Here is a 19,505-nt window from a genome sequence, read left to right on the forward strand (position 1 = left end):
ACCATTTGTATAGAAAATAGAATCTGCTAAGTGCACATTGGCGCAACTGATAAAAGTGCTGAGTACAATCGGTTCCAATTCTTTCCTAGAACTACCCCTCTGTGGAACATAATACTGCATGACGGCCTCTCAGCTGATTACAACATGATCGCTTTCAAGTCCAATGTAAATAAATTCTTGTTGAGCCCTGCTCATAAATAATCAAATTTTGCCCAATCACCATTACCAGTCATCTCGTTATTCTCACAACGTTTCCTTAACACTATTAACCTTTATCCCCGAGTGGCTTTTGGGCTTTAATAACTGGTGATTCATTAGTTAAATAAAAGAAATAATTGAAAAAAAAAAATCTATTTCACAACACGGATCCACTACTCAAGCTTCCCCAACTTGCTTTGGCATCAAATGACAATACTGAATCTAGATGTAAGGATTAAATTTGACAGCCTGGGGGAGTATCAAGTCAACACTTACTTACGCTTGCTCCCAGGTCCACTCTAACCCAGAAAAGTGATAACACCTGTCTATCTATGGGTGAAATAGAATCTGTCAGTTATAAAGTTTTTATTTACAAAATGTTTGATTATGAAATAAATCAGTCTACAAACAATTTGTATAGAAAATAGAATCAGTTAAATACACAATGCGCAGTGGATAAATGCACTGCGTAATAATTAGGGCTATGAAAACAGAATATACTTATTGTTTTGACTCTCCGGCACAGTTAGAAACAGGTAATCAACCGAGAACCACATCACTCTATATAAAAGCATACAAGATATCAACGGATACACACTCGAGAGTCAACACTATGAAAAGAATATTCTGTTGTCACAGCCCTAGTAATAATCAGTTCTAAGCGGCACTCTTTTGGAGATCGAAAGTCCGATTCTTATGATAACTAAAGAATAAAATACAAAATCCCTTTTGGGTTCTACCCGGTCATAACTAATGGAACACGAATAATGGAGATTAATAAAAGGTTCAGTTCAAAATTCTGTAAAGGTTCACGAGTTCAACATAAAGATTATCAATATTTCTGAATTTTTTGAGATGAGGATTGATAATTCGTATTATTTTGATTACTGTTCTCACCTTGAGTACTATTTTCACAACGTTTCAGTCGATGTAACCTCCGGCCTTCTTAAGGTGTATCTTATCTACAAGGATTTGTGGTGTAGTGGATAAAGCACTTGGTAAAAATTCAGTTGTAAAGTTACACTCTTCTGGAGGTTGAAGGTTCAATCCTCAGTGTGGGCGACACTCAAAATACAATTGCGAATTACTTAGGATTTCTATCCAGTCATGGCTGACGGAACGAGAGCATGCTACAACTGGCGAATTAAATAAAGGGTTCCGTTCAAAATTCTGTACAGATTCCCGAGTTTTACCTTCTTCAGATATATCTTATTGAACTCTGGAATCTGCACAAAATTTCGAATGGAACCCTTTATTTAATCCACGGGGGTAGCATGCTCTTGTTTTGTCAGCCATGTCCGAATAATCCAAATGCAGTACGAATTACAAATCCTTGTCTAAAAAATTCAGAAATATAAAAATTATTTTTTTACGAAAGAAGAGTCAATTTTTTTTTTTCAAAAACCTGACACTTTCAAAAGGAGTATTACTTTAAACAGTAAATTCTACAGATGTGGAATTTCCACAGGGTCCTGCCGATGATGATGGTAAAAGTTTCAAATAATTAAAATTGGCTGTGATTTCCGTCATTTAAAACATTATGTAATCGTGAAAAAATGCCCCGATTGTTTACCGTTCTCTTTTCCTCTGTTCACTTTTAGCGATTAAAAAAACTTCTTTTCTGTTTGTCATCATGAGATTTTTTTTTCTTTTGACTTTTGTTTAATAGAATTTTTTTTTCTTTTTATTTAGTGTTTTTTTTCTTCATTCTTTCACTCATTGCTTTTTTTTTCTCCCTTTCTCCATTCTTTCCTTTTTTTTTCATCCATCTTATTTCTTTTCATGTTTAGTTTCGCCTATTTCTTCCTTTATCTGTATTCTTTCTTTATTCCGTTACCTTCTTTTCTTTATTTCTTCATTTCCTTCTTTCTTTCATCCTCGTTTCTTTTTCTTTCTTTTTTATCACCACTTTCTATCTTTTTCTTATCCCTTTATTTCTCACTTCTTCCTTTATTTTCCTTTTATTTTTCCTTTATTTCTCTTTCCTTTTTTTTCTTTATTCATCCTTCCCTTTTCTTTGTTTTTCATTCATTTTCCTTTTTCTTTCCTATGCGTTCTTTTTCCTTTTTCTCTCTCTCTCCTGTTTCATCTTCCTTCCTTTTCTTTTTCTTTCCTTTTTTCTTTTCCCTTTTCTTATATTTTCCTCTTCTTTTTTATCTGTTTCTCTTTACCTGTCCTTTCTTTTTCTTTCATTTCTTTTAATTTTTTCCCTTTCTTATCCTCCTTTTTTCTATTTTCTTTTCTTTATTTTTGTTGTATCTTTTTCTTCTTTTTACCGTTTTCCTTCTCTCGTTCCTGACTTCTTTGTTTTTTTCCCTTTTCCTTTCTCTTCCTTCTTTCTTTCCTTTCAAATGAAATAAAACTCCATGTTGTGTTTTTCTTAACACAGCTATGATGTTGCATTTTTTCTAATAATAATAATAATAATAATAATAATAATAATAATAATAATAATAATACCTGTTATGCGTTGCTGTGAACGCTCGTAATAGAGAATCATCAGAAACAAAAACATGCACCCGTTCGAGATACTCGCTTCTTCCCAGTACTTTGGCGACTGACACAGAATAAGCATTTTTTCTCTCTTCCTCATCGCTTAAAAATCCAGAGCCGCCCCCCATCTCTCTTTCTCTCTCTCTCTCTTTCTCTCTCTCTATTTATTTATTTTCATCTGTCTGTGTGGGTGTCTTAACGATTACCCTGGGTGCGCATCGACCGTTCTCTTCCTTTTTATGCCAAATCCAAAATGTAAACAGAACCTTTCATCTGCTGTAAAAGAAGAAATGAGAAACGACTTTAGAATGAAAGGAATGATCAGACGGAAAAACGCGTCGTAGTTTCTTAAGAATCCGATTTGGGAAAATTTTGAGCGTTACTACATGATGCTCCCCCCCAAAAAAAAAAACAGGCCCCCAACTCTAATCAGGCCCCGTTTCTTAGTGTTTTGTCCGAATGAAATGAAACTTTGGTCATAACAAGTTTATTATAATCAAAACATTACATCAAAACAGGTCTTTGGCCTTTTTTCTCCGTTCTACAGGATGGCCTCCATTTAGCATTGTTTGGGTCACCCCACCCTGTAGGAGTCGACTATACTACTACTACTACTACTACTACTACTACTACTACTACTACTACTACTGCTGCTACTACTACTACTACTACTACTAATAATAATAATAATAATAAATAATGACAATTATTTGATATCTCAGATGTAGTGTTCTGTATCTTGAAAAATAAATAATAATAATAACCCGTTTCTAATTTTCTATCCACGTAGAATTCCGTGCACGCACACGCAAAATTTAGTTTTGTCAGATGTCGCACTATGCTGACTCATAAAGGGGACATCATATTGTCGATTGACATGTGCCTTTTTTTTTTTTTTTTTTTTTTTTTTTTACTACTACTTTATTTACACATTTTGATATAAAAAGTGTTTCTATCCTTTCAGTTTGACACCCCCCTCTGCCCCACTATATATATATATATATATATATATATACACACACACACACTTTTTTTTTTGGGGGGGGGGTTACTTATAAACACTACAATAAATATTTTTGTTTTTGCAGACTTTACATACCTCCAGTTCCTTTTTTTCATCATCTCCGCATCCTTTTTCATTCCATAAAATAATAATAATAATAATTTTCCACCAGTTTTTTGAGGAACATATATTTGCCTCCGAGGAGTTGTTTAGTGGCATCCGCTATTCGACAAAACATGTGTAAGACGTATTATATAAAAATAAATATTTATGAGTGTGAATTAAGTAAATCTTATAGTTTCGGAATGATATTAGTGACCTGGCATGGCCACAAGAGAGAGAGAGAAAAAAAAAAAAAAACACTTAGCAGCAAAACTGTAGCTAGCCTACCAGGACACTATATATACAAATGTAAGCAAATTTGGGCATATTTTATTGGTTTGAAAATATAGGTTATTTTTTACCAATTGTCATAGAATTTTCATCATAAAATAGTATTATCTGCAAATTTTCACATAGTTTCGTCCAAAAGATATGAGCATTTCAATATTCAATTTGGCTACGGGTATAGATATATCCATATATACATATAATCTATTTCATTTAATTACATAAATTAATATACGAAGATATAATTTTATTTTTTTATCTTTATTTTTTTTAATTACATTTTCACCCCAAACAAGGCACATTGCCACTTTGATGTAGGGGGCTACTATCAGAGACATAAGCTACTGGGGTACTATGTAGGGAGTTGGGCAGTAAGATATCGGTTCGTATTACACTTGAACTTCTGCATGTCAGTACAGTTGGGGGAAGCAGGGAGCCAGAATGGAATTCCAAAGTCTAGCGGTTCTGGGGAAGAAACTATTGGAGTAGAAAGCTCTCTTACATCTAGGGATCTCCACTGTGTAGGGGTGGGATTTAGCTGCTTGTCGGGTTTGTCAAGGGTATTTACATCGTGGGGGCACAAGTGCTTGCAGTTCGTCAAAGCATTCACCATTAAAATACTTGTAGAACAGGCAGAGGGATGCAACGTTTCGCCGGTGGGATAGAGGCTGAAGCTTAGATGACAGTTCAGGACCTATCAGGTTGGAGACTCTCTTTTGGACCCTGTCTAGGAGCGAGAGACTAGTAGCAGATGCACCAGCCCAAATGTGACAACAATACTCCATACATGGGCGAATGGTAGTCTTATAGAGGTACAGGATACTTTCGGGTATTAGCAGCTTTATAGCACAGTAGAGAGAGCCTACCTTCTTCGCAGAAGTTCTGGCAATGCTCTCAATGTAATTGTTCCAACTCCTGTTTCCTGTGAATGTTAGGCCGAGGAGTTTAAAAGAAGTACTTTCAGATAATGAATCTTTGGCCATTGCTATTGGTGGTAGACAAGGTTTCTTGTAATTATTGAAGGAAACAAGTTTAGTCTTGGCAGCATTGAATGTGACCATCCATTTTTGTCCCCATTCCACTACAGATTGGAGGTCATCCTCCAGTGTTTCTGCCATTTCATATGTGTTCATTTTTTTTCCTGTCATGCCTGTTATAGAGTGTGATGTCATCAGCATATATACCCATCTCAGAGGCAATTTTGTCGGAGAGGTCATTTATGAATATTAGGAATAATAGAGGTCCAAGGATAGACCCCTGAGGCCCTCCCGCATTTATATCATATTGTTCAGATGCGTGAGCGTCGAGGAGAACCTGGGTTGTTCTCTTATCTAAGAAGGATTTAATTATGCTTAGTATTCCTCCAGTGATACCGTATGATCTGATTTTCCTGAGAAGACCTTCATGCCATACCCTGTCAAAAGCCTTAGATATATCTAGCTCTACCCTCCCCTGCTTTGTCCAGTGAATGGTATATACGTTCAGAGATTACAGTTAGGATATCTGCTGTGGAACGGGCTTGCCTAAATCTATATTGTTGGTCAGTCAGAAGTTTAGCATCTGTAAGGTGATGGAATAGAGCTTGGTTAATTATGGACTCAAATATTTTGGCGAAAAGTGGGAGGAGGCTAATGGGGTGATAATTTAATGGGTTGGTTCTTTCGCCAGAATTCTTGAAAACTGATACCACAGAAGCAGTTTTCCAGCAGTCCGGAAAGCAAGATTCATTAAGGCATTTGTTGTAAAGTTTGGAGAGAACTGGAGCTACTTCAGCGGAGCATTTTTTTAATAGCACAGTCAGGATGATATCTGGTCCACATACTTTTGAAGTGTCATGGTTTTTTATGATAGCATGCACCTATGATGGGGTGATTTTCAGATCGTCTAGTGTGGTGTCTGTTCGCAAAGGAAAGTCAGGGAGGGAGTGGTTAGCAGTGTCCAGTATGGAGTTTGAGGCAAACTGACTGGCAAGCATGTTAGCCTTCTCGGTTGCTGAGCAAACAACCTCATGATTGTTGGTTAGTGGAAGAATTGTTGATTACCCATTATTTACTATTCTGTTGTAGATTCTCCTGAAGTCATGGGTTCCTAATCTTTGTGCTTCGATGCATTTTTTGGTGGTTTCAGTAAATTCTCTCTTAGCTGTTGCTATTTCTTTCTAACAGTTACTTCTAGCTTCTATATACTTCTGTCTGTTTGAACTGGACTTATGTCGGTTAAATCTGTGGTACGCAAGCTGCCTTTGCACAATGGCAGTTGCACAAGTAGAAGTAAACCATTGGGGAGAGTGTTGCTTGTTATAAAATTTCCGCGTGGGATCATGTGTTTCAATTGCCGTTTTGGACCATTCAGTGGTCTCATTTCCACACTGTTCAGTAGGAAGTGAAAAGATATTTGCCCATGGGGCATCTCTGATGAGATCCCCGATGGTTTCCCAGTCAGCCTTTTTATATCTCGTTGTTTTGAGCAATGGCTCTTCAGTTTTGGCTCTAGAGTTTAGGGCGATTTCGACCATTATCACTGCATGATCAGCGTTCCTAAGTGGGTTATGGGCATTTGTTATACAATTATCGGAAACTGTGGTCAGAAACAGATCAAGAAGTGAAGCGTGTTGTTCTTGCTGGTCTGGGAAACAGGTTGGAAACGTCACCATCTGTGATAGGAAGTGAGACATAGAGGCTATGCATTGTGCTACCAGCTGCGTCTGTGTAAGTTGAGAATCCAAGCCAGTTTCTGTGGTAGACATTGAAGTTACCAAATACATGTACTTGTGCACTAGTGTCGAGAGAGTGCTGTATCTATGCTGTCAGAGACTTTGTTTATTATGGTGCAGTCCTGGGTCGAGGGAGAGTGGTAGAGAAAATAAAAGTAGCTAATGTTATGTTGCATGTTAAGTCTAAAGCACATAAAGGCTTAATCGTCTGAATCTAGGTTTTTTTCTCTAGTCAGGGATAGGGTATTACGAATATAGACTCCAAGTCCGTGCATATGTCTCTCAGAGTCCTTACGGCAGAGTGAAACATATCCAGTCATGTTAAAGTAATTAGAGGGGATGGAGAAGTTTAGGTTAGTCTCGCTTAGTGCTAAGATGTCCGGGGTGATTGTTAGGAGAAATGCTTCAACATCATCTATGCGTAAATTTTCATTATGCGTAAACTTATAGTATTCAACAGTGCTCAATACATGAGTAGAGCTAGGTAGTAAGTTATGAAAATATATATGGCAATTAAGCTACACATATTAATCCGTGTTTCATCCTCATAAGCCTGATGAATTCTCATGAGGATGAAACACAGAATATTCTGTGTAGCTTAATTGTCATATATATTTTCATAACTTATACACACACACACACACCACCTTTTGGTAATCTCCAAAAGTACCGTTAGGGCTTACAACATGGCCGCCAGAAGAGTCACGTGATCCGGTTGATCCAAAACATGAATCGCCGTATTACGAAACCGGAAAACGCAAATTTAAAGCAAACTTTGACAAACAAGCATAATAATTAAGTACAAAAACAGTTTTTCAATATCATAATAATAAATAATTTATTTAGAACGGTCATTTAATTTTTTGTTGAGAAACAATCACAGTTTGTTTGTTTTTTAAAACAGTGTTCAAGGCTGCGTTTTCCATTTGCACGATTCATGTTTTGGATCAACCGGATCACGTGACTCTTCTGGCGGCCATGTTGTAAGCCCTAACGGTATTTTTGGAGATTACCCACCTTTTTTGGCAATTTTATAAGTTCCAAATCTCAACGACTAATGATCAGGATTTAACAAATGAGGGTTCGTTGGAAATGTAATGACCTGAATTGTGTAGTGAGTTATGTGATATTTCCCCCTAAGGTCGCACATTAAGGGCATCATCCAGAGCCTACTTTTGGCACTTTTTTTTACAGCCATAAAATGTTTTGGTAAATGTGCAGTATCTTTCCACCTCCAAAAAAATACTTTAAAATCACCACTAGGTTTTTGGGGGTGCTGAAAACGAAAATAACATTTAAAATTCCAGGAAATGAATAGTTTCCAAGATATGAAGAAATCAGTTTCAAAAAGTAGGGGATCATTTTTCTATATTGATTTAACGTAAACTGAGCATCCACTTTATGACCATGTGTTTGGAAGGGGTTATTTTTTATAAGGGTGGTGTTTATTGTGGGTTGGTAAACAAACATAAAACTTATCTTTAAAAAAAGTTGTTTTCCCTAGGTGTGCTGAAAATAAATATTGCATTTAGATATTCCGCTAATAAATATTTTCCGGATATTAACTAAAAATATGCGCATACGACAATGGCTACCACTTATAACATAAAGAATTACACTGCTTAACCCAGAAAAATACTTATTTGAGAAAAATTTAAATGCAATATTCGTTTTCAGCACACCCAAAAACGTTTAGTAAATAAGTTTTTTTAAGGTAGGTTTTGTGTTGGTCTACAAGGTCACAATTACCAAATAAACACCATCCCTTAAAAAATAGCAGACGACCCCTCCCCAAAGGTGGCTATAAAGTGGGTGATCATTTCACGTTTAATTTATATAGAAAAGTGATCCCCCACTTTTTAAAACTATAATTTGTTTCATATCTTGGAAACTACTCGTTTCCTGGAATTTTAAACGTTATTTTCGTTTTCAGCACCCTCAAAAACTTACAATGGTGATAATTTTAAAGTATTCTTTAGGGTGGAAAGATACTGCACCTTTGTTTCGATCATAGTCATTTGTTTTCCTAGTTTTGCATATGAATTACGAAATATCTGATATTTCACCAAAACCTCTAGCCTTGATGGAGGGGAGGCAAAAACTTGCTGCTATGGTTTCAGATCATCTGAAATAACAGCAAGAGGAGACTTGATTCCAAATATTTCTCATATGTTATATCTCCACTCTTTTATTTGGTAATTTTTGTAATATTACTATTTTCGCCATGACAAGTAAGTATCGTTTTTTAAGCAAAATTTATTTGGTTTCGGTATCTGTCCTTAAATAAATATTCAGTTTACTCTTTTTACTATTCTCTACCTTAACTTCACATTTGTATACAATTTCAGAAATCAAGCAATTGCCCCCCAATGGACATTCGTTAGGTATTTTACAGTTACATTTTCTCTCGAAATCTGATTCAATCCTGTTATTCACTATTTTGTTTATTTTACCATTATTAGAACCTATTATAGTATTGCCTAAATTGGCAACGGTTGAGAATGAAAGTTTAACTGTTCTTATTAATTATTTTACTTAATTTATGACGAGCAGGGGGGGGGGTGACCCATTTTTTGTCGTGGCTTCTTGGATTATTAATTCTGTTTTGTTTCTTTATGTATTTATTTCCGCCACTCCGCCCAGTTTGTTTTTCTCATTTCTGCTTTTTTCTGGCAATGAATGGTGGTACTGCTTTGAAGTGTCCTTACTAAACAAATCAATAGTTTGTGGATGCAACAACAAAGGACAAACTTTGACACGCGCTCAGGCGGCGGCAAACAGAGTCAAGGTTTGTTTACTTCCGGTTATCACCGGAAGTAAACAGTAAATCTTGAGTTAAAAAATAATAATAATAATAAGAAGAAGAAGAAGAAGAAGAAGACGATGATTAATAAATTAAATAATGGTACTCCTGCAGTATTTTACCCACCGATTTCACGATCTTAGCCGAGCGTTGACGAACGCTTTCGGCGTTAACGCCGACGAAAGCCGAGAATTCGGAGCTACGGTGCAAGAACGCTAAAAGTATGTGAATAGCAACAACATTACAAGGAAAAGATATTACACACACACACAACAAAATGGATAAAATTAATACAAAAAATTTGGATAAAATAAATCACAAACACTTACCGTAAGTTTTTTTAAAGTAAAATAAATTTATTTTGTTGAATATATATTTTTTTTTTTGGTTCATTTTGTTTTCCGATAGCTTTTTTTTTTGGGGGGGGGGGGTAAGCAACAGTAATAAACACTTCAATGTTTTTTGTTTGTTTGTTTTTAACAAAACGTTATTAAACAGTAACAACAATGTTTTTTTTGTTTTTTTTTTCAGTAATGTTTGTAGGGGGGGGGACAACAATTACTGTTTATCTGTAGAGGCAAAGTAGGGAGCAAAGGGTTTTCAGAGGATGTGGAAAGAAGCTCCTTCCCAACCGGGTAGCCTTCCGCGATTTGATTTATTATGGAGACAAAAGGGTTGTGTCCAAATTTTTGTCTCCACATAAATTCGCATAAATATGTTTCCAACAGCTCTCGGTTTTTTTTTTTATATCGCTAAATTAAATAGCTGAAATGAAAGGCTGTGTATTTTTACTTTGAACAATAAAATAACTGAAATGAAACGCTATGTGTGTAATTTCAATGAAAATTATTCGTCTGCTGCGCGTTCGTTTGAAGCGCCCTGATTGGCTGATAGAGTATCGTACCGCTCGCCATGTTCCGGCGTTTTCCGACGGATGTCGATCAACGCTCGGCTAAGATCGTGAAATCGGTGGGTAAAATACTGCAGGAGTACCTAAATAATAATTATAATAAATAAAATAATAATAAAACGAAACAAAGAAAATCACACAAACACGTGTTTGTATTTTGTTATTAAGAATATTATAACTATGAAAGTTGTAAAAATAAAAATAGTGGCAAGGCAGGGGAGAATGATATTCGATTTCATTCCGTTTCTATTTATTTAAAATGTTCCTTTCTTTTTTTTTAGTATTGCGTAGCCATTGACACTGCGCTTGATTTTCTAGCGTAGTGGCTGGTAGTAGCCGTAGTAATCGTCGCTTAAAATGTGACTGTCTGTCGGTAGTTTTCTTCTTCTTTTGTGTGTGTCTGTGTGCGTGCGTTCTGTGATTAAAAAAAAAAAAAAAAAAAAAATTCGGCATGATAAAATAATAACACCAAATTGTTATAAAATTCTAATTTCGGTTACCCAATACTGTTTCCTCCGTTTTTAATTGATTTTTACAGTATCTTTTGTATATTAAATTGTTTTGTGAAAGTACGTTGTACTTTCTCCAAACAATTTAATAAACAAATAACAATAACGTTATTATAAAAAACAAACTTCTTTGTTGTTGTTACGGTTTGAAACTCCCAAAACTTTTCATCTTTTAATACATGCATGGATGATTTGCTACGTATTTTAAAGCTAGAAATTATTTTCTATTCGCCGGTTAAATGCTTGCAAATTCCTCTAAGATAGTACTCTAGCAGAATTTGACCCGGATCCTCGGGATTTTCCGTCAATTATGGTTCGGGCTCGACCGACAGTCACCGAATTAAGCCGAACAGACGCAGACGAATGTCAAAACAAACAAACCGGAAAAAATAGAAATGCAATAAAAAATAAAAATAAAAACCTACTGTAAATTTACTGATTTTTTTTTTCATGAAAAGTTACATACTTTTATTAATTTTTTTTTTTATCCACAAAAGTTTTTTATTTTTTTTGTTAACCGTAAATTGCTAAGTGAAAGTTTTTAAGAAAACTCACATCTTTAGGAGGTTTTTTTTTTTTTTTTTAAGAAAATTGGCAGTAAACTTTTTTTTCTAAATAGAAGTCGTTTTTTTTTGTCTTGTTTTTTTTTATATATGAGAAAAAATGAATGATTTTATGAAAACCGTAAATTGTTAGGTGAAAGTACAGAAAAGTTGTTTTTTTTTTCAAAGAAATTTACAAATTATTTTTTTGTTCACAAATGTTAAAATAAACAGAAAAAATACCCTCTCACTAAAAAAAAATTAAAAAAATTACATTTTTTATACAAAAACAAAAAAAAAAAAAAAAAAAAAAAAAAGTCACGTTTGCGTTTTAATATTTGAACACGCTCCGCTCGGCTTAATTAATTCGGTGATTGCCGGTCGAGCCCGAGCCATAATTGACGGAAAATCCCGAGGACCGGGTCTCTGAAAAAGATTTAATCGTCCGAAATAGATTTTAATTACAAAGAAACCAACGTGCATTGCGGTAGATTAATTTCATAAATGTAATTTTAAATAGGATTTAATTTGGGAGGGTATTTTAAGCTATTATTTTATTTTTGTGTTAAATGATCGATTGGGTTCTAGTGAAGCGTCCTTTCAAAATTGTTTCCAATTTTCAACGATTAGTTTTGTAAGATTTTCAAATACAGGCCACAGTGCAAAAATTAACCCACCGTTTCGTTTGTTGTCTGATTTATTTATTAACGACTTTCTTTTGCAAATGTTTGCTTGTTTTCTGATTCTTGCAAATACTAACAATCGATTGAGAGTAAATAATATGTGAGTCACGCAGTGGCGATAAAAACACGCATGAAGTTGTCTACTTTCGAAAATTAGATTACTTGTGCTGCTACTGATGATTATAGGCGCATTGAAAGAGAAGGTTATCTCCCTTTGTTAGGCGGGTTTAACCAATCAATCCCCGAAGAGAACAGGACCACATTACATCAAACTTCTGAGACTTTCTGTTATTTTTATCTACTTGTACGGACACCTGCTCTCTCTGTTTTCTAGACGTAAAAAAAAAAAAAAAAAAAAAAAAGTAGGCGATCCGAGTTTCTCTCGAGTCTAAAAGGAAGAAGAAAAAGGAACCCCGAATCTAGTCTGACATTTATTATAAATAGAAAGATAATAGGGAGGGAAAATATAAAGAATATTTTGTTTTCACTATTCCAGTCTGTCTTCTCCTACCTCGGATTATTTGGATTATTTACAAGAAGCAGCGATATATATATATATATATATATATATATATATATGTACATGGTGACAAAACGGGATTTTACCACAATCACCTACGGATTAATAATTTCTATTTTAATTTAATCCACTACTTCACCTGGATTATTTGGAGTTTCTTCGAAAATGTCTTAGCACTGAAGACAAAAAAGCATATCGAAGTTAAGTGTCTCTTTGAAGTATTTCGTTGGAGTATGGCATTCGCTTTCGCCCTACACATTACAAGGTATATTATTATTATTATTATTACTACTACAACATACTACTACTACTAACTAGGCATTAGCAGAAGGGGGGGGGGCGTCTCCAGTGTAATTTATTTTTTGAAGGTAAAGGTGCTTATAGCGATCATACCCCATGGATTGGATGGCTACCAATATTGACTCGGTAAAATTCGGTAACAATCGCCGAAAGGCAACTATACAAAATAAGACTCTGGTTCCTAAAAAAGAAAAAGTGAAAATATGATTTTTTTTTCTTCTTGTAAATATTGTTTTAAGTACTTATGAGGTGCTAGTGCACTTACTGATCCGCGTAATTTTTTAAATCGTATTTCCAAATTTAATTAAAGTTTTATGATTTCTTTTTATTCAATTATAAGGTTAAAGTATGAAATAGTTACAAAACACTCTCCCCTCCCCATGTTAAGAATGACTTTTTAAATAATATCGTTATTATTTCAGCACGGATCAATAAGTGCACTGCAGTGCAGTGCCACTGCACTGCACACACTGCACTAGTACCACTTATGATGCACATGTGTTACCGTGCTATTTTTAGAAATTGTATTTTCAAGTTAAATTCGAGTTTTACGATACACATATATATAATTGTTCGGTAAGAACAGGATACTTTCAAGACTCCCTCCCTCACCTCATGTTAAGAATGACTTTCTAAATAATATTATTTTAGCACAAGAGTAACATAAGTGCATTTAAGTACTTTTTTTTTTACATTGTAGTTATTTAATTATTTTTTGTTGTTGTAGTTACCCTTTTTATTTGTTTATTTTTGTAACTTAAAAAAAAATGTTTTCGCGTTTTGTTTTCGTTTCCATTTCAGTTTCAGGAACTCTGACTTCATTTTGCATTGTTGCCTTTCGTTACCGGAGTTTTTCTAATCAATATTGGCAGCCATGGGAAATGTAATCTTTTAAAGTCTGTCACAACGACCTTTCGAATATGGCTGATTAATTAATTGAATCCCCCACCTCTACCCTAATAATTTAGAAGGGTTAGTGCGGATTGTTCATTATTCCGTCAATCCGTCACAATCTATATTATTTTGACGTTTTTTTTTGTTTTGTTTTTCCTTGGGGGGGGGGGACTCATTGTTAAACTTGGGTTATTCGCTTTTTAATTTTTAAACTTAATATTTTTTCGTCTATTTTGAGCGATGTGGATTTAAATCAAACAATATTTTATTCTTATTATAACAAACTTTATCTGATTTGTTTGCCGACACCGCCAGAAATGAAAAATATACTGCGGGCAATCTGATTGAATACGTTTTTCAGCGCTCCTACACTAGTGGGACGAAATTTTGGAAATCGTAGTCTACATCTTCCTTGGCCTTTTGGTCAAGATCAAAGTGTAGTATCTGTTCTTCAGATGCTGCAGTTGCTTCTTGTTCTCTTTCAGTGGAGGAGAAATCCTTCACGACTGAGACAATTTTTATTTTTGTACCTTTTCTCCACGTTAAAAAACGACCCTGGTGTCTAACTCTGTCCCGTGGGGAGGCATAGTAAATAAATAGGTACATATTCCTCGTATTTTTAAGATGATTATATCCAAAAATTATGAAAATCGATAAGTTAGAAAATTATTTACTAAAGAAACTACAAAATAGAATTTGAAAACGATCGTAAGACATAGTTGAAAAGGGAGGTAATTTTCCGTTTCGATTTAAACAAGATGGCGGCAATTTTCACCTAACACAAAGTTGTTGTTGTTGTTTTTTTGTTTTGTTTTTTTAAATAAGTGTGTAATATTCAGGTAATTTCGGCTGCATAATATGGAAGCTGCCATTATAATTAAGATTGACAAAAAAATCAATAGAAACCATTTTTTTTTAGGGGGGGGGTACTCATGCACTTATTGATCCGTGCTGAAATAATAACGTTAGTAATTAAAAAGTCATTCTTAACATGGGGAGGGGAGGGGTTTTGTACCTATTCTGTACTTTAACCTTACAATTGAATTAAAAAACATATAAAACTTTAAAACTTGGAAATACGATTTAAAAAATAGCGCGGATCAGTAAGTGCATTAGCACCTTTTTTTTTTAATCTGAAAACTCCATTTATTGACTACAAAATATCGTCCTAATAGCGACAGTTTTTCTTTTATCGAAAAAAATAAAATAATTCTGTCAACCCGGCGTTTTCCAGGTGAAGAGAGCTTATTTAAAACATTGTCAGTTTATTATTTTATTTTATTGGTGCTTTTAGGTACGGCAAAATGAATAGCCGATGTTCAATGTGTAAACATTTTGGGGGATCTCCAAGATCAGTGCTGGGGGGGGGGGGGATCAAGTTACCGGAAGTGGATACTGTTGAGTGTTGATTGTGTAAGGAAACCGAACGGAACTAAGTCACGGAGATACGAAAAACGAAGCCATATATTTATTTAAAAAAAAAAATAATCACTTTAATTGTAACACTTCTTGTGTATTACGAAAAAAAAAAAAAAATCAAACGGTAACTTTTTTTTTTTTTTTTTTTTCCTAGCACTGATCTTGGAGATTACCTTAAATGTTATTACGTTACCTTCTCTGCACAAGTACCGATTTAGTTATTCTCTTATCATTGATTCCAATAAATATTTAATTCATATTATTGAATTATTTCTTCTCTACTTCATTGACCGAGGGCAGACTATTTGAAGTATGTCAGAACAGAAACGTAGATTCCATGAACAAAGCTTCTTTCTTAGAATTGAACACCTGTGGAACTGTTTTCCGTTTGTTTGCCTGTTTTCCAGTTGACCACAATATGGTCGTCTTCAAGTCCAATGTAAAAAAGTTCTTGATGAGCTGTTCTCCTTAAATAATCCAACTTACCAAATTTACACTACTAACGATTAATATGATATTGTCCTATTGACTGTACACTCTTTAACCCTTATCCTCGAGTGGCTTATGGGTCTTGATAAGTGTTGATTTTGTATAAAAAAACAAACAAACAAACTACATTTTAAAGTGTTTATTTCAGAAGGAATAATAATAAATTAGACACAAGGCCATTCAAAAGTGGAGAGGGGGAGGTCTGTGATCATCCTTGCCACTTAACATAAGATTTGTCTATGCTGTTCTGTTCGTTGCAAGAAACTTCAATCACCATACTATCTTCACTCTAGGGATTAATAATTTAAACTTTAAATTCCCAAATCGATTTTTTCTTGCCTTTTTGAATGTTTATAATTAGTATTTTGGTGCTAGTGCAGCAGTGCAGCACTGCAGCACTGCAGCAGAGTCTCTACAGTCTGCACTGCAGAGAGTGATCCGCGCTATTTTCTAAATCGTATTTCGGGTTTGTATTACTGTACACATAGATTCAAAAAAGTTGTCAAAAAACAAATATATAACAAATAAATGTTATCAAAGGCAAGATAAGTTACTTTTCTACCAAACTGGATATATTTTTGTGTTTTTTATTCAATGTAACATGTTTATTCAGCTCGAAAAACATGCAGTGTTTATCGATGTATTCGAAAATTCAAAATGGTGGCCGACTCTCTTTAACACGGTAAGTTTGGGAAAAGGTGTTATAAACTAGACAAAATGCTATTAAAAAAACATCGAATATATGTCAAGTTATGTCACGATAACATATATTGAGCGAATTTCTAACAGTATTTTGTCTAGTTTATTATTTATAACTCCTTTTCCCAAACTTACCGTCTCCAAGAGAGTCGGCCGCCATTTTGAATTTTCCAATACATCGGTAAACACTATGTTTTTCGAGCTGAATAAACATGTTACATTAAATACAAACACTAAAACCATATCCAGTTAGAAAAGTAACTTATCTTGCCTTTGATAACATTTATTGGTTTGTATTACTGTACACATAGATTCGAAAAAGTTGTCAAAAAAACAAATATATAACAAATAAATGTTATCAAAGGCAAGATAAGTTACTTTTCTACCTAACTGGATATATTTTTTGTGTTTTTATTCAGTGTAACATGTTTATTCAGCTCGAAAAACATGCAGTGTTTACCGATGTATTGGAAAATTCAAAATGGCAGCCGACTCTCTCTCGGAGAGGGTACGTTTGGGAAAAGATATTATAAATAATAAACTAGACAAAATACTGTTAGAAAACAACCGAATATATGTCAACTTATGTCACGGTAACATATTTTGAGCGAATTTCTAACAGTATTTTGTCTAGTTTATTATTTATAATACCTTTTCCCAAACGTACCCTCTCCGAGAGAGAGTCGGCTGCCATTTTGAATTTTCCAATACATCGGTAAACACTGCATGTTTTTCGAGCTGAATAAACATACTGAATAAAAACGCAAAAAATATATCCAGTTAGGTAGAAAAGTAACTTATCTTGCCTTTGATAACATTTATTTGTTATATATTTGTTTTTTGACAACTTTTTCGAATCTGTGTACAGTAATACAAACGCAAATTTTGTTTTTTTATTCAATTGTAAGGTTGAAGTATAGAATAGCTACAAAACACCCGCCCCCTCCCCATGTTAAGAATGGCTTTTTTAAATAATAACGTTATTATTTACGTCCGGATGATCACTCTAAGCACTAGTACCAGTATTTTAATTAGAATTAAATAAGTAAAGCGTTATTTAAAAGAACTATTTTATTTTCGAGCGATTGCACATCCACACCCCTGAAATTACTTTGAGATTTTGAATATTAAAATAATTTCGTGAGGAGGGAGATGTACTTTGCTTTATTTAACGTAGAATGGTCACCCAGTTCAGTGCGTATGATGCGTGTAGACAGACATGGTAATGAAATATGACAAAAATTTTAGGAAATACTTGTTCCTATTTACAATACCTCCTCCTCACGGGACAGTTATACACCAGGGTCGTTTTTTTTTTTGTTTTTTTTAACGTGGTGAAAAGGAATAACAATCGTCTCAGTCGTGAAGGATTTAAAAATATTAACGTCCACAAAAAATGAAGGAAAATGATCAAGAACTTCTATACACTCGGGTTCTGGCCAGAAAAAAAAAAAAAAATCTAAACTAGTTTGGAAAAATTAATCGGTGAACATTTTGTGGGGGGGAAATGGTTACTCGTTCTTTCCTTCACTGTGAAGTTAAAAAAAAAAAAAAAAAAAAAGGCGAATTCCCGTAAGTTTAAAGTCTGTAATAACGTATATAATAAAAATTTAGGTACTTTCTGCACTTCTGTTACCTTGCGAGATAATGTTTATATTTTGAAAGCCATCTTTAACATGAGGAGATGGGTGTTTTGTAACTATTTTGTGCTTCCACCTAACAATTAGAAAAAAAATATCGTGAGACTAGAATTTAACCTGAAACAACTCTTTAAAAATAGCGCGGTAACAAAAATTCATAAACATCAAAAGCTACGTCCTCGTGGACGGGGTGGGCCCCACCCCGTCACGTCCTTGTGGACGGGGTGGGCCCCACCCCGTCCACTGGAGTTAATTTTTACTCCCCACCCCGGGTGGGGAGTAAAAATTAACTCCAGTTTTTTTGTTTTTTTTTTGTATTCATCATGCACTTATTGATCCGTGCTGAAATAACGTTATTATTTAAAAAGCCATTCTTAACATTGGGAGGGGAGGGTGTTTTTGTACTTATTAACCTTACAATTGAATAAAAAAACAAAACTTTAATTAAATTTGGAAATACGATTTAAAAAATAGCGCGGATCAGTAAGTGCATTGTATTAGCACCTTTTGTCTCGTTAAAAGTCGGTCGATGTTTTTTGTTTAACTCGCGTGAATGAGTAAAAATAAAATGCAAGATTTGAATTGTTAGAGTAGACTTAACACGTGAAGTTTGTATAATTTTATTCGTTTCAAATAATTAATCTCGTTAAAAAATATAAAAATATTATGTATGCTTTTTTGCTTAAGTATACTTTTTATGAACTTAAGTCACGTGGGCAATTCCCCCCCCCTCCTCTCAGTGGCGTGTTTATACTATTTGGCGTTGTTCGGGTGCTACTTTAAAATAGACGATTTTTATATGTTACTATTTTCACTTCCGGTTACCTCTCCGATGTTAAGAATATTTCGGCGCTTCTACACTACTGGAACAAAATTTCTGAAATCGTAATACTGAATTAAATTCAGTGAATTTCACGCGAAAACAATGTTATTTACGTATTCCTCGTATTTTAAAGATGATTATAGAAAAAAAGGTACTTGACTAAGACATTAAAAAATGAAAAAAAGTTCTCCGGAAAAAATTTCACTTAATTTCATCTTTTTTTTTTTTTTTTTTTTTTAAGACGGCCATCTTGGATTTATAAAAAACATTGTTTGAAGTTTAAAAATAACAAAGGGAGATAACTCCAGTTAAAGCGCTGACACCCCTTCCCATCTTTAATACTAGTTAAATCGAACATTTTGCTCGGTATCCTAACAAATTGTTTTTTTGCTGTAAAAAAAAAAAACCTACTTGATGAAATTAAGTGAAATTTTTTTTTCGGAGAACTTCGTTCCATAACGGATACATGCAATTTAA

At 34.2% G+C, this 19,505-nt stretch overlaps 1 protein-coding gene and 1 pseudogene across 28 annotated transcripts in view; both read left to right on the forward strand.

The window, feature by feature from the left end:
- The window catches only part of LOC145249540 (uncharacterized), a 917,547-nt gene that overhangs the window by 662,340 nt on the left and 235,702 nt on the right, over positions 1 to 19,505 (forward strand). The gene's annotated exons all lie outside the window — the stretch shown is intronic.
- On the forward strand, positions 14,362 to 14,493 carry LOC145249914 (U2 spliceosomal RNA; annotated as a pseudogene).

The sequence above is a fragment of the Euprymna scolopes genome, chromosome 28 (genome assembly GCF_053919585.1).
Source record: "Euprymna scolopes isolate OS-2025 chromosome 28, ASM5391958v1, whole genome shotgun sequence".
Classification (NCBI taxonomy): domain Eukaryota; kingdom Metazoa; phylum Mollusca; class Cephalopoda; order Sepiida; family Sepiolidae; genus Euprymna; species Euprymna scolopes.